The sequence below is a fragment of the Oryzias latipes genome, chromosome 2 (genome assembly GCF_053564925.1).
Source record: "Oryzias latipes strain Hd-rR chromosome 2, Olatipes_Hd-rR_3.1".
NCBI lineage: Eukaryota > Metazoa > Chordata > Actinopteri > Beloniformes > Adrianichthyidae > Oryzias > Oryzias latipes.
The window spans coordinates 27809790-27825111 of NC_136238.1; the positions used below are offsets into that span (position 1 = coordinate 27809790).

At 41.6% G+C, this 15322-nt stretch overlaps 2 protein-coding genes across 2 annotated transcripts in view; one reads left to right on the forward strand and one right to left on the reverse strand.

The window, feature by feature from the left end:
* LOC144987094 (uncharacterized) overlaps nt 1-15322 on the reverse strand; it is a 270314-nt gene that overhangs the window by 188076 nt on the left and 66916 nt on the right. The gene's annotated exons all lie outside the window — the stretch shown is intronic.
* The window catches only part of LOC144986849 (NLR family CARD domain-containing protein 3-like), a 39391-nt gene continuing 36249 nt past the window's right edge, over nt 12181-15322 (forward strand). Inside the window, exon 1 of the mRNA XM_078935279.1 lies at nt 12181-12243. The gene's annotated coding sequence lies outside the window, so the exon portion shown is untranslated. The remainder of the gene's footprint in view (nt 12244-15322) is intronic.

The following is a 15322-nucleotide window of genomic DNA, read 5'->3' on the forward strand; positions in this document are numbered from 1 at the left end:
GATATCATGCAGGCCGATCCTGTGTGATGGAAACGGTGGCTGATGGGGAAGGTGTTATCATTTCAGACCTTAAACAGAAGTCGATGAGGTCCTCTGCCAGGTGGTAACTGTCTGAGGGGCGGGGGATGGTTTACGGTAGTTGGTGATGGTCTGCAGGCGTTTCCAAACTGCAGAAGAGTCGTTGGCAGAAAACTAGTCCGTCAACGTTACAGAGTAGGACCTCTTTGCAGCCTTGATCTCCTTTGTTAGCTTATTCCTGGCCTGCTTATACCGGTCCCAATCTCCACTCCTGTAGGCCTCTTCTTTTTCCTGACGTAGTTGCCTCAGTTTAGCAGTGAACCATGGTTTGTTGTTGTTGTATGTGCAGAAGCTTTTAGTCTGCACACACATGTCCTCACAAAAGCTGATGTCGGATGTGACAATGTCAGTGAGTTCATCCAGGTCTGAAGCAGTAGTAGACACAGACCAGCATGAACGAGGAAAGTAGAAAGGTCTACAGCTTATGAAAAAAGACTCCAAGTGCAGGCTGCATTTCTTCTTTAGCACAGTGACATCCGTACCTTATTTTTAATTTACGGTTCTCCGACAGTCCCCCGCTCCGCGCTCACACTACCCCTCTCTCCTTACACACACACGCAAGCACGCGCGCGCTCACACACACACACACGGTCCCCATCAAGGTTATTATAGTTGACGAAAAAACTAGAACAACGAACTGAAACTAACTAATATTAACCCCAAAAACTCCTCCGTTTTCGTCTTTGTTAATGCATAAGTCTTTTTGGTTCAAATAAAGTCTATTTACTTCACGCTGCTAGTTCATCTTCTTCGCCGTTTATTCCCTTTCGGGGTCACGGGGTTGCCGGAGCCTATCCCGGCCACTTGGGCGTAGGCAAGGGATACCCTGGACTGGTCGCCAGTCTGTCGCAGGGTGGCCCTGCGGCATCACGTTGTCTGTGACGTCACATGATGTCTGTCAGACACTGCCGGCTAGCGTGGTCATAGACATTTACATGAGCGTGATGGCTGCATTAAAAGTTGGGAGAAAGCGGGAGAGTCCCATTTGGAACTTTTTTGAATATAACAGCGTCGAAAACTAAAGTAAGTGCCTTGTAGTCGAAGCAGGAGACAACATTTGTGGAACGCTCCTCAAAGGGAAAAACCCTACGAATCTAAAAGTACATTTAAAAAGCGCACACAAAAACGCAAATCAACAGTACCTAGACAAGCTAGCCTGTCGCCCGCCCTCCCCCGAAAAAGAAGCGAGAGCAGATAACGTAATGCTGTTATCGGCTGTTGTATTTTAATTTAAGGATGGTTGTCCTTGTGTCCTCTGAATAATAAGTGTTTCAAAATGTATCTTTCAGTTTTTATCATACAATACTTATTCTGGTGATTTTGAATCATGCACCTGACAAATAATCCTTATTTACAAAAAAAGAAAAAACTAAAACTAACACTAAAACTAATAAAAACTAAACTAAAACAAAGCAATTTAAAAAAATAAAAACTAATAAAAAGTAAAGCTGCCTCTAAAAACTAATTAAAACTATATAAAATTTAAAAACAAAAATTCAATACGAAATAAAAACTAAAACTAATAAAAAAATCAGAAACTATTATAACCTTGGTCCCCATCATACACGCCCCCCAAAGAAATAAACAGCTTCTAGCCTGTTCCATAGCAACCGTGTCCCTCTTGATTAGTTACCGTTTGCGTCCCGACCGGGACCGGACCATACATAACAGAGGTTTTCAACTACGGTCTGAAGCCTGAGGCTGAAAGGTAACAGCTGACAGCAATATCAGCCCACAAAAAGCACCTTAATAAGTCATGTGATCTCAGTTGGTGGTGTCCTGAGTTGCCGTCATTCACGTACGACTCGCATTTACTGGGAAATATTCGATTTGTCTGCTTACATGGCACACGCAAATGCACGTATCCGATTCGTTTCCGATTTATTTCCACATATGAGAGAGGCCTGTATCCGATCTGAGAAAAACGGAATCCATTCAATTCAATTCAATTCAATTCTATAGCCCAAAATTACAACAACAACAGTCGTCTCGATGGGCTTCGAAGTAAAACATGAACTAAAAAGGATCATGAATACAAAGAGTTCAATAGGAAAATACAAAAATGAACTAACAAACTGACTAAGCTATACTGGCATCCCTGCCCTTAGACCCCCCTTCGCGGTAAGGAAAAACTCCCAAAAAAAACGGATTCCGGAAAAAACGAAGAAACCTCAGGGGTGCCCACATGAAGGAGGGATCCTCCCCCAGGACGGACAGGCGATTTACCAGAACTCTTAGAGAAGAATTAACTTATCTAAATCTACAACTACATATATAAAAGTCCAGCAGACGAGCTTCATCCAGCCGTGGTTGGGGGGACAGTCAAAGGCGCGAGTCGAGCCGGAGACAGGAACCACAGCCAGGTGTAGGAGCAGGAGCAGACAGGAGCAGGAGCAGAGACGAGGTACTCGGTCAGGTACAGAGCAGAGACGAGCCAGAGATGAGCCAGAGACAGGAACCACAGCCAGGTGTAGGAGTGGAGCAAAGGCGAGGTACACGGTCAGGAACTGGAGCACGGATGAGCCAACTGGAGTCTGGAAGCACTCCCCAGGAGGGGAGAGGAAAAGAGGGACAATACATGAATCGCACTGCACCAAACAGAGGCATGGAGAACTAAATGATTAATTATGATCAGGAATGGAGGAGAGGAAGGGTAGAAGTAGAAAAGAAAAGAAGACAGAACCCCAGTGCACCATAGTTACCCCAGCTTCAACTTCTAGCAGCCTTTTAAAAGAAATAGTTCTTCATTCTCTTTCATCTTTTCCCATCAGGGGTCGCCACAGCGAATCATCCTTTTCCACCTCACTCTATCATAAACATCTTCTACCCTAACATTAGCCAACTTCATGTCCTCTGTTAAGACATCCATAAATCTCCTCTTTGGCCGTCCTCTTGCCCTCGTGCCAGGCAGCTCCATCTCTTTAAAAGAAATAGTTATTAAGTTTAATTTAAACAAATTATCATTAAGTTAAATAATCTCTGAATACTAACTAGTCTGACAATAAGCCTGTCCAAAGAGGAATGTTTTCAGTCTAACTTTGAATGTAGAAACTGAATCGGCCTCTCTTACATGAGCTGGGAGTTTATTCCATAAGACAGGGGCTTGGTGGCTAAACGCTCTACCTCCAACCGTACTTTTACTAATTCTAGGAACCACAAGCAGTCCTGCATTTTGCGAGCGAAGTGTTCTCATTGGATGGTAAGGGACTATGAGGTCCTTAATATAGGACGGGGCCATTCCATGTAAGGCCTTATAGGTTAACAGGAGGATCTTGAACTTGATTCTGGAATCAACTGGGAGCCAATGGAGCGAAACTAACACAGGAGTGATGTGATCTCTTCTGCTAGTTCCAGCTAACAATCTAGCTGCTGCGTTCTGAACAAGCTGGAGATTTCTTAAGGAACTCTTAGGACACACTGCTAACAAGGAGTTGCAGTAATCCCGCCTCCACGCAACAAATGCATGGATGAGTTTTTCAGCATCACTCTTAGAAAGTATATTTCTGATCTTAGCAATATTCCGCAGGTGAAAAAAGGCAGTTCTACACGCATGAGATATGTGAGCCTTAAATGATAAATCCTGGTCAAATAAAACCCCAAGGTTTCTAACTGTGGAATTGGGGGCTATACTTATACCATCCAGGGAGACTATCTGAGCAGACAGAGCATCTCTGAGGTTTTTAGGACTAAGTATGATGACCTCAGTTTTTTCTGGGTTCAAGAGGAGGTAATTAATTGTCATCCAGGTCTTGATGTCACTGATGCAGGCGTTCAGTTTCTCTATCTGGTCATTCTGGTCAGCATAACAATGAAAATTAATGCTGTGTTTCCTGATTATGTTTCCTAGGGGTAGCATATAAAGCGTAAACAGGATCGGTCCCAAGACTGAGCCCTGTGGGACTCCATAGTTGACTCGAGTGCACTGAGAGGAATGGCCATTTACATTAACGGACAGATAGGATTTAAACCACTGGAGAGCAGATCCTCTGATCCCTATGTCCTGCTCTAGTCTATGGAGTAAAATACTGTGGTCGATAGTGTCAAAGGCTGCACTGAGGTCCAACAGGACAAGAATAGAAAGTAGTCCCTTTTCTGAGGCCAATGATCCATGCGCTTTTGTCCTGCTTACACAGTCACCGATCATATCCGATCTGTGCCAAATGAGAGGAAAAAATTGGAATTGGGTCACTTGAACCATGCAGTGTCAAGGCGGCCTAAGAGATGGAAAAGGGCAAGATGTGGACGCGAGACAAGCAGGCTAAACTTAAGCCAAAGAAAACCACGCAAATAGCTGATTTTCATGGAAGCAACAGCCCAGAGTGCCCACGTGCTGGTGTTAGCTGCGCATCACCGGCTAATGCTAACGAAGACGAGCCAGATGAAGAGATCAACCTAACAACAATACTGACAGAAATAGTTTCCGCCAAGACAATAAACAACAATTGAGAGAAATTAAGGAAGAGATTAGCAAGGCAAAGATAAGACTTGACAAGGCGGAAGAGTGGATTGTGAACGCTGAGGAGAGGCTGCAATCAATGGAAGAAGTCATGGAGGAGCTGGTGAAACTTCAGTCACAGCTAGAAACTCAACAATCTGACCAGGAAGGAAGAGCCAGACGAAACAACATCAGGATCTACTCTGTGGCAGAGGGCTCCGAAAATAAATCCCCATCGATGATACAATTTGTCGAAGAGCTGCTTAAACAGAATCTGTCATTAGCGGAAGACAGAAACCTCGAACGAGCACACCGAGCCCTGGGACCAGCACCACGGGAAGGGGGGCCGCCGAGATCCATTGTAGTAACGTTCCAAAGTTACAGAATAAAAGAGGAGATTCTGCGAACGGCGTGGCAGAAGAAAGGATTCATCTGGATGGGCAGACAAATAAATTTTGATAACGACTATGCACCGAGCGTGCTTAACAAAAGAATAGAATATGCAGACGCAAAGAAGGTTCTGAAAGAAAAAGGGATCAGATTTCAGACCCCTTTCCCTGCCAAACTTTGAGTTTTCTACCCGGACGGAACTTGTGTATAAAACTCAGCTGAAGAAGCGACGAGAGAGATGGCAGAAAAAGGATTGCCGGTGACCGTGCTGAAACCAGCAGAGACGCTGTTGGAGCAGATCAGGAGGCGGACCTGGACTGTCAGCGGAGGACGAGGACAGAGACGGCGACAAGGAGGATCATCATACAAGGACAAGCTTGAAAAGTTCAGGCGGGGCCCGCCGCAGGAAGACATGAATAAAAACTAAAAAACAGTGACAACAGCAGCCCAGATGAGTGCACAAAAAGTGCACTAAAAAGCCGAAATGAAGGAAACGATTAGTCGGAGGGCTGAACTTTGAGCTGTATACTCACCATCAAAGACAAATAACTTTGTCAGAGGGCCCTTTTTTTAAAAGAGAGATTTTTCCCTCGGGATGGCTGCTTTACAACAACAACAGGGTTCTCAGAGGAACCCCACCTTTGGAAGTTCTGAGGAAAATTGGTGTTACTTGATTAAGAGTATTTTTCTAACTAGTTATCTTGTTTATCGTTTGTTGGCTGCAGTTCAGAGCAGCCTGAAAGCTGTCTTTCCCTCATCAGCTAAAATCCAGACACATCACAAAAATGATGGTGGATAAAACTATAAGAATAATTTCCTATAATGTAAATGGTATGCTGAATCCTATTAAGAGAAGTAAAATATTTTCAAAGCTAAAAAGGGAACGGGGACAAGTGGTCTTCCTACAGGAAACCCACCTAACAGAGGCTGAACATGAAAAACTGAGGAGAGGGGGCTTTAAACACATTTTTTACACATCCTATTAGTCAGGACACAGAAGAGGATCAGCTATTCTAATTTCAAATCAGGTCCAATATGAAAACATTTCAGAGACCAAAGATAAAGAGGGTCGATATGTAATGATCATAGGAAGGATTGAAGGGTCCTTGGTAACACTACTTAGTATATATGCCCCCCCAGGAAGTGATTGGCAATTTTATAAAAAAGTATTCAATATTATGTCCACAGAATCCCGCGGGATACTTATAAGTGGAGGAGATATGAACATAAGATAAACAAAGAAGGACTCATCTGGCACTAATTTATGCGACAAAAAATCTTTAGTTAACAAAATAAACTCAGTCATCAAAGAAATTGGTATAATAGATGTTTGGAGGGAACTGAATTCAACTAGCCGGGACTACACTTATTACTCAGCACCACAATCAACCTACTCCAGAATAGACTATATCTTTATGTTCGGAAAAGATCGACACCGAATCCAGTCATGCGACATAGGAACAATAGATATATTTGACCACGCACCAGTAAAATTGCTAATAAATATCAATGACAAGCCCAAATCTACAACATGGAAATTGAACCTAAGTGTACTAAATAATGCAAAAATAAAAGAAGAATTGGGTAAAGAGATAAAAAATGTATTTTGAAGATAATGATAATGGGGAAGTCTCCCCAGCTACAGTGTGGGATGCGTATAAAGCGGTACTAAGAGGAAAAATAATTTCGCTCTCCTCATCGTTAAAGAAGCGTTAACAAGAAAGGCTTAATCAATTAACATGTCAACTTAAAGATTTGCAAAAACAACATAAAATTGGAGCGAAACACAATAACGGAACAATGATTAAAAAAATACAAAATGAGATAGATGAGATATACTCGGAAGAAGTTAAAAAGAAATTGGTTTTTCTAAAACAGGGATATTACGAAGCAGGAAGTAAAGCAATGAACTATTAGCATACAAATTGAGAAAACAACAAAAAGACAACACAATCACTAAAATAAGACACTCCAGAACAGAGGAAATACAATATAAACCAGAAGATATCCAAAATTGTTTTGAAGAATATTACAGAAGATATCCAAAATTGTTTTGAAGAATATTACAAAAATGTATACACACAGCCAAAACTAGATAACATAAATGAAATAGGAACTTTTCTTGAATCCTTAGATTTACCTAAGGTCACACAGGAACAAAATAAAACCTTGGTGGCAGAAGTAACGGAAAACGAGGTGAAGGCTGCAATATCCAGGCTTAAACCACAGAAGACTCCAGGTCCAGATGGCTTCCCAGTCGAGTGGTACAAATGTTTTAGGGTTCAACTAATTCCTAAACTTTGCAAAATATGTAACTGGGTATTACAAAAGGGAACAATCCTCTCCTCATGGAGGGACGCTATAATTTCAGTGATACCAAAAGAAGGAAAATATAAATTAGATTGCAAACAATACAGGCCAATATCAGTGTTAAACGTAGACTATAAAATATTTATGTCAATATTGGCCAGAAGAATTGAGAAGATCTTACCTTCACTTATTCACCTTGACCAGACAGGATTTATTCATCAAAGACAGACCCATGATAGTTTGAGAAGGACACTACATATTATTTGGAATATACAACAAAATAAGACACAAGCAATGCTTATGGGGTTGGATACAGAGAAGGCATTCGATACAGTTAGATGGACCTTCCTGTTTAAAGTACTAAAGAAATATGGCTTACATAAAACTCTTATTCAGGCTCTTCAAGCTGTATATAATAACCCCACAGCAAGAATTAAAATTAATGGTAGTCTTACGAAACCCCTTCACACTGGAACGCTCCTGCAGACAGGGCTGACCATGCTCACCACTTCTATTTGCTTTATTTATTGAACCCCTCAGTCAATTAATACGACAAGCCAAAGAGATAACAGGAGTGAAAATAGGAGGGCAACAACACAAATTATCATTATTTGCAGATGATGTATTAATCTATTTAACACAACCCCTGAAGTCTTTACCAATATTAATATCATCCCTAAAAGAATTTGGACAATTATCAGGCTACAGATTAAATGTCCAAAAAAAAACAGATCTTAACTCTCAATTTTAATCCACCAAAACAGCTTCTGAATAAGTATGACCTGATATGTACTACAAATACAATGAAGTACCTAGGAATTAACCTCACCCAGGATATTACTAAATTATTTGATGCAAATTATGCCCCTCTAAACTTAAAAATAAAATCAGACATTTCCAAATGGACTCATCTACCATTCCTTAACTTATCCTCAAGTATAGCCACAATTAAAATGGTTATCCTGCCTCGCTTAATGTATCTTTTCCAGATGCTACCGATTGAAATAAAAGATCAGCAATTCATTGAATGGGACAAAATGATTTCACGTTATATTTGGAAGGGTAAGAGACCCAGAATACGTTACAAAGTAATGCAACTGTCTAAGGACAAGAGGGGTTGGCACTACATACCCTCAAGTATTATTATTATGCGGCTCAAATAAGACCATTTGTAGGTCTCTGCGATCCGCAATTTAGGGCAAGGTGGAAGGAAATAGAAGAGGGAGAACACATAGAACCTCCCATCCAAACCAAGATAGCAGATAGTAAACTGACAAATAACTCTGACGAAAATCCATGGCCAAAAACTATCACTAAAAATATGGCGGAAAATAGTTAAAAATTGTAATTTGGAGGGAGAAGAAAAAGTGCTGCGATGGGGAGCATACGACACAGATTTTATACATAACAGGACAGACTCAAGATTTAAAATATGGAGAACAACAGGAGTCACAGCATACTGCAACCTAATAAAAAAGGGGGCAGTAAAAAGTTTTGAAATGTGTAAGAAAGAATACAGTTTGGAGAACAGGGATTTCTTTAGGTACTTACAGATACGCCATAGACTGAATGGGATCTTGGCTGAGGGATCAGAAAAATTAGACAATGACATAGTGAAAGTGTTTATAACAGCCTATACTTCTGGGAGTGGACGAAGAATAATATCCAAACTGTACAAGGGCCTACAGGACTCCCGACACACAAACACTCAATATGTTAAGAATAAATGGGAACGAGAAGGTAGATTACTTATCACTGAGGAAGAATGGGAAAATATCTGTAAATCCCAATGGAGAACCACACATTCACATAGTTGGAGGGAATTTGGATGGAAAAGCATCATCAGATTCTTCATCACCCCCACACAAAAGAGACATCAAGGTGTTGGTACAAGCTGTTGGAGGTTATGTGGCTCATCTGAAGCCAACCACTACCATATAGTCTGGGATTGTCCTGTACTCATATCTTTTTGGCAAGAAATCCATAAATGTTTGGAGACATTTCAAGAAACCTTTCCCTTTAATGCCTTAGCTCTACACCTGGGAACAGTAACACATCACATGCAGTCTGCAGCAGACCAATATTTAATGAGAATATTGCTGGTGGGAGGGAAGAAGGCCTTGACAAGAAAGTGGTTACAGCCTGATGCTCCAACAGTAAATGATTGGTATAAAACAATACATGACATTCATGTTATGGAAAAACTGACTTTTGCAATAAAGATGCAAACAGATAAAGGTTTGAGATGGTGGGAAAAATGGGTCAAATATATTGGACCTCTTAGACCAGACCTTCTTAAATTCTAACAAAAAAATACTTCTCTGTTACAAGATAACGGATAATGTGGGTTTATTTTATTGATTAATCTTTTTTGGATAAGAGTGTGATTGACAGCTGCTCTGTTTTTTGTTTTTGTTTTTTTTCGGTTCATATAAAAAAGAGGGGAAGAGTACAAAATGATCAAAAACACGCATTCTGATTTACTGAATGAAAATATATTTGATGTAAAATGATGTGTAACTTGGAAACAATGTAACAATGATGTAAAAGTGGATATTCCCTGTCAAAACTATAAATTTAAAAAAAAAGAAAAGAAAACGCAGCTACTGAAGAGCACAGACGTCCTTCAGGAATGTGGTTCACCGTTGGCTTTGTGATCTAATATCTGCTTGTTCTGACTTGTTCCCACTCTGACTTCAATCTGCTCCTTTCTCAGCTTCTGCTTCACTTTTAGGATCTTGTGGATTTGAAAAGTTGTGATTCTAACAGACATGGAAAGAAAAGCTTCTCAGCTTCACTGTCAGCCATTTTCCTGAGCTGCATGTGAACAAACTCTCTGTTCCTCTGAGTCTGACTGATGATCAGAAGGAGCTGTTTCCAGGAAATAGTCAGGCCCCTCCCTTCAGCTCCATCATGGAGTTTCTGCTTCAGCGTCAGTAATTGCAGTTACATGTGCAAAATGTCTTTGATCACATCAAAAATTGGATTAGAATTTTATTTTGTACAAGGTCCAAGAAAAAACGTGAAAAATATGCCACACTTTCGATCAGAATAAATCATTTGGACATGCACAGGACTGTCTAAAATATCGGAAACAGCAATAGAAGAAGAAATAGCGTAAACAAGCAAAGCTGTGCCATAGAATGAGATGATCTTCTCAATGTACTTTTATTGTTCTTTTGAAAATAATCCGGGGCCTGTTCACTCATAATTTTCTAATTTTGTGCTGGCAGTGCTTTATTCTTAGGGGAACAGAGTCGGAAGAAGGGTTAGGGTTACGCTACAATTTAGATTAGAAACATTTAGATTTTGATGAACATAAAATCTATGTGGGAAATGCCGCAATCTGCATCCTGGCTGCATGTCAATATGTGGGAATAACATCAGCCTTTATTTTGTCTGGACACACTGGAAACACAAATCCGCGTGATTGTTTGAACAGTTTCCAAGGACTGTGCGGAGCGGAATTTCCACATTAAAAAGCCGCCTTAGCCAGCTAACTCACCGCCCCAAAGCCACTCCTCTGCTTGTAGACACAGTTATCTGGGAGACACGGTTCTCCTGAGTCCTGCAGTTCGCTTACCCAGAACAGCTTGATGGACTGCGATCTGAAGCCTCCTCCGCACACACCGTAACAAGCCACCCTCCCTTGGCTGCAAACACAAAGCTATAAGTCCGACTACTCTGCACAGAGACACGTTAGCTAATGTAGAGCAGACCGTCGGTCTTGTTCGTGCTCCAAAGCTTTCTCTGAAGCGCCACACCGTCTATGCATGACGTTAAACCAGAGCAGTAGAGATCCACGATCGGAATAATCTGTTTATATTCACCACGACCTGATCTACAATCAGCATAACCCACCTATCTCAATTGGAAAGAAATTTTGATCCGAATCTGATCGGGCTGCACGGTGGCGCAGTGGTTAGCGCTCTTGCCTCAAAGGCCCCTGGCCCCTGAAACAGAACACCAATGCGGAACCTTTCTTTGTGGAGTTTGCATGTTCTCCCTGTGCAAAGGTCCATCGGAGTGTATAGGTGATTGTGGCCCTGCAACAGACTGGTGACCTGTCCAGTGCGTCCTCTGCCTTCCCCCACAAGTAGCCGGGATAGGCACCAGCAGCTCTGTGACCCTGAAAGGGATAAAATGGATTAGAAGATGAATAAATGAATAAAATATAACTAAAATGCAATAAACAGCAAAAAATAACACTAAATTACAATAAAAAAGACTGAAGTGTCCAGTGTCTATGAGGCGTTGTAGAGTCCATTAGGAAGAAAGATCTGTAAAAAGCGTTTTTTCGAACAGCGAGGGGGGTTAATTTCATTCATTCTCTGACTGAAGGAGACGCTCAGTGACCCCACAGTGTTATGCAGAAGATGATGATGACGATGAAGAGGATTGTTCATGATTGATTTCAGTTTCAATTTAGAGACCCTCAGAGCTTAAATAGTCTTTTTTGTTGTTTTACTTGTCCTGTCCAGCAGCTGAGCAAGCAGACCAGAGCTGAAAGGCCTCTTGTGTTGAATAGATTTTACCGTTTCAGTAGGGGTTTATGGATCTTCTGACAGAGACTGTATTTTTTTAAACCCCATTTTTATTTAAGGCTAGGCTTTTTTAAAATAATTTTATTTATATTTATTCCTTGTTGGACTGGACCAAAAAGGAAAATAAAGAGAGTGGGATGTTAGTGATGGTGGATAAGTAGATAAACAGTTATCTTCATAATGCAGCTGCATATATTTTTTTTTTATTATTTTTTCAAATTTTTTGTCCTTTCTAATTTACCCTGACATGAGAGATGCCAAAGAAAAATTCCGATGTACTGCATGTGCAAACGGCAATAAAACCTTTAACCTTGCTTGTTGACTGCAAACTAAAGATATTAGGGGATTTCTCATATGTGTAGGGAGGAGGAGGAGAAAGAGGAGGAGGAGCTCTTCCCAAGTTTTGAAGAAACAGGAGAAAGAAAGCTGAGTTTGACCGGGGAGACAGAGATTTTAAAGTTGCTCCTGATTTCTTCTTCCATCACGGTGAGTCTTTGTGAAAATATATATTTTGTTGTCTTCTCGTGATAAAAGCGTTGTGTCAAAATAAAAAGAATCACTTCATAAAAGCAAAAAGCAGAGGTCTAGCTTGTTCTCTGATCCCCTGAGATGTGCTGAAGCAGAGGAGAAAAAGCTGATGGTCTCCGGTAGTTGGTGATGGTCTGCAGGCCTTTCCAAGCTGCAGAAGAGTCGTTGTCAGAAAACGGGTCCGTCAACTTTGCAGTGTAGGACCTCTTTGCAGCCTTGATCTCCTTTGTCAGCTTATTCCTGGCCTGTTTATACCGGTCCCAATCTCCACTCCTGTAGGCCTCTTCTTTGTCCTGACGTAGTTGCCTCAGTTTAGCAGTGAACCATGGTTTGTTGTTGTTGTATGTGCAGAAGGTTTTAGTCTGCATTTCTTGTTCAGCACAGTGACATCCGTGCACCAACCTTCATTTATATAGAAGCACGTTCCACCTCCCTTTGATTTCCCTGACAGCACGGTGTTGCGGTCCGCGCGGTACAGCTGGAAACCCGGCAGATATAGTTCATTGTACGGGATGTGTTCACTGAGCCAGGTTTCAATAAAGCACAGGGTGGAGGAGCAGCGAAAATTCAAGTTTTTATTTAGGGAAGCAGCAGTTTGTCCACTTTGTAAGCCTGAGAGCAGACAGTTCCTAGGTGTATGGCCAGTAGTGCGGTGCGTAAAGCCTGCTGCCTCAGTTTGACAAGCGCACCCACCCACTTATCACATTGGTGCCTCTAAAGGCCCATACACACTGGGACGAATTTCACACGCGATATTCGCTGACGTTTAACGCCTCGTGACTAAACAAAGGGCACCAATGTGAGTGTGCACACCAACGCGAAAAACGCCACGCGTCAAAGCGTCATTTTTAAAAAAACGCCTCAGGTTCGTTCTTTTGGTTTCACGCTCCGCGTCAAAAACTATACGACCAATGAGAATGGCGCTTTTGCACACGTGTCTGGAGCTTCTGAAGTTACAGTGAAACACAACTTGGGGGCGCTCAAACACAAAACTGCCTTTCTGAGCACACATACCAGCGAAGAAGATAGACGCCAAGTAGCGTCTACACTGCCGCAAAGAAATAATGACGGACATTCTAAAATATCCCCGAAAACGCTCATGATACATTTTCAGCTCTTGTACCAGTCGATAAAACTCCCCATGTTCTTCTCTTCTCGTAACTATGGGGATGTACCCAAAATCGGCGTCCTTTCCGGCGTTTTTCATCATTCAACAGAACAATAATTTCTTCATCGCTGGAGCTGAAGCTACTGGTGCTTGAAATATTCATGTTTTCTTTGTATTATTCTGACAAGCGTGTAAATACTTGCTCTCTTCTTCTGAGTGAAAAGCGACTTTAAGAAGCGTAAAGTTGCGCAGCGCCACCTTGTGTACAGGAGTATTTCTGTTTTACATTAAGCGCCATCTAATGTCAGGGAATGAAATTGAATGTTCACTCGGCTCATCGTCAGTGAAAATCGCCTGAGTGTGAACACAAAAGACGTGTTGAAAAACGCTGGCGAATAACGCCTGGCCAATATTTGTCCCGGTGTGTACGGGCCTTAAGTCTGTACCGGGCTGCCCGGCCTCCGATCAGGATTTCCAAAAGATTATCCTTGTGAGTAAAAACAGGAGAAAGAAGTCAGGCACTGGATTGCCCGATGTGCAAAAGCTTTTCTCTGCTGAATGTAACCACAGAGGGAGAGCAAAGAGCAACGCAAAAGGGGAAAAAAGTGATAAGTGCGAGAGACCACAGCACCAAGGCAGCCATCTGAGGCCCCATCATGCACAACAAACTCAGCTTTATAACCTTAAAGATTTCTACAGATTAATTTGATTCCTGCTGCACTGAAACAAAAAACGCTACAATGGTGACAAACATTCAGACTCAAAATCTGTATTAAAAAAAAAAAAACCTTGTTACAGTTTTTCTTTGTAAACTTCAAAAAACAGTATTAGTGAAGTTCACCCTGATCTGGAACATTTGTCCTCAGATACATTTGTTTTACTGTAACCTTTAACCTTTTGAGGAAAACACATTTGCAGGAGTTTGTTTGACAAAGTTAGACTCCAGAGTTTAAAAAATAGTCTTCTTCATGAACTTCCTGTTGGTGACTTGTTGACCTCTGCTTCTGCTGCTACATGTAGAAACCTGCGAAGCAGAGCTTTGGTTTGTTCGCTGATCCCATATCAGTAAGTGAAGTATGTAAGAAAATCTTTTTCATCAAGCTGCTGTTGGTGACGTGTTGACTGTAGATTACTGCTGCTGAATGTAGAAACTTGCACAGGGAGTAGCTCTGCTGAAGAATCTGGACATGTCAGATCATGTTCCGATCCACCATGGACAAAATGTTTGCTAGATAACTCATATACATCAATCATAGATGTCTACTGGACATCCAGACACAACTATATTTTCTTTCTCCATTAGATGTCTACCAATAGCGCAGGGTACGCAGGATTTTTTTTCCTACAGCAGCTTAGGTGTTGCTGAGTGACTGTAAGGAGTTGCCATTTCCTTTTTACGTAAAATTACAATTCCAAGAAAGAAAGTGACAGGAACACAGATTTATATGATGCTAATGAATGCCAGATTTTAACTTATTGTCTCGTCAATAGATTTCCCTTTTTAACTATGAGAAAAGAGATGTTGAAGTGTGGTCATTTGAGGAGCTGTTGGGAGTCTATGGGGGTTGGGTCAGAGCTGGCCAGGCCCTACCATAAACCGTAAATAGAGGGGTAGCACCAACCAACTTACCCAGTGTTTTTAACACAAGACAAGCTACATGAGGGGAACAGGGTATTCTGTATTACCTGTCCACAAATCTCGCACACTCTCCAGTATAAAGAGCTGTTCACATTCATCTGGGTTGTGATCCAGAAAGAGCTCTGCCTTCAAGTGATCCACATGAGCTTATATGCAGGCCTGGTGGCTGGCCCTGGGGCCTGATTGCACAGCTTGTCATGTCTCCACCAAGAGTCTTCACTCACAGGAAGCAAATGCAGCACATGCAGAGGGAGGAAGAGAAAAAAACGGAAAAAAAAACCTGCATGTAA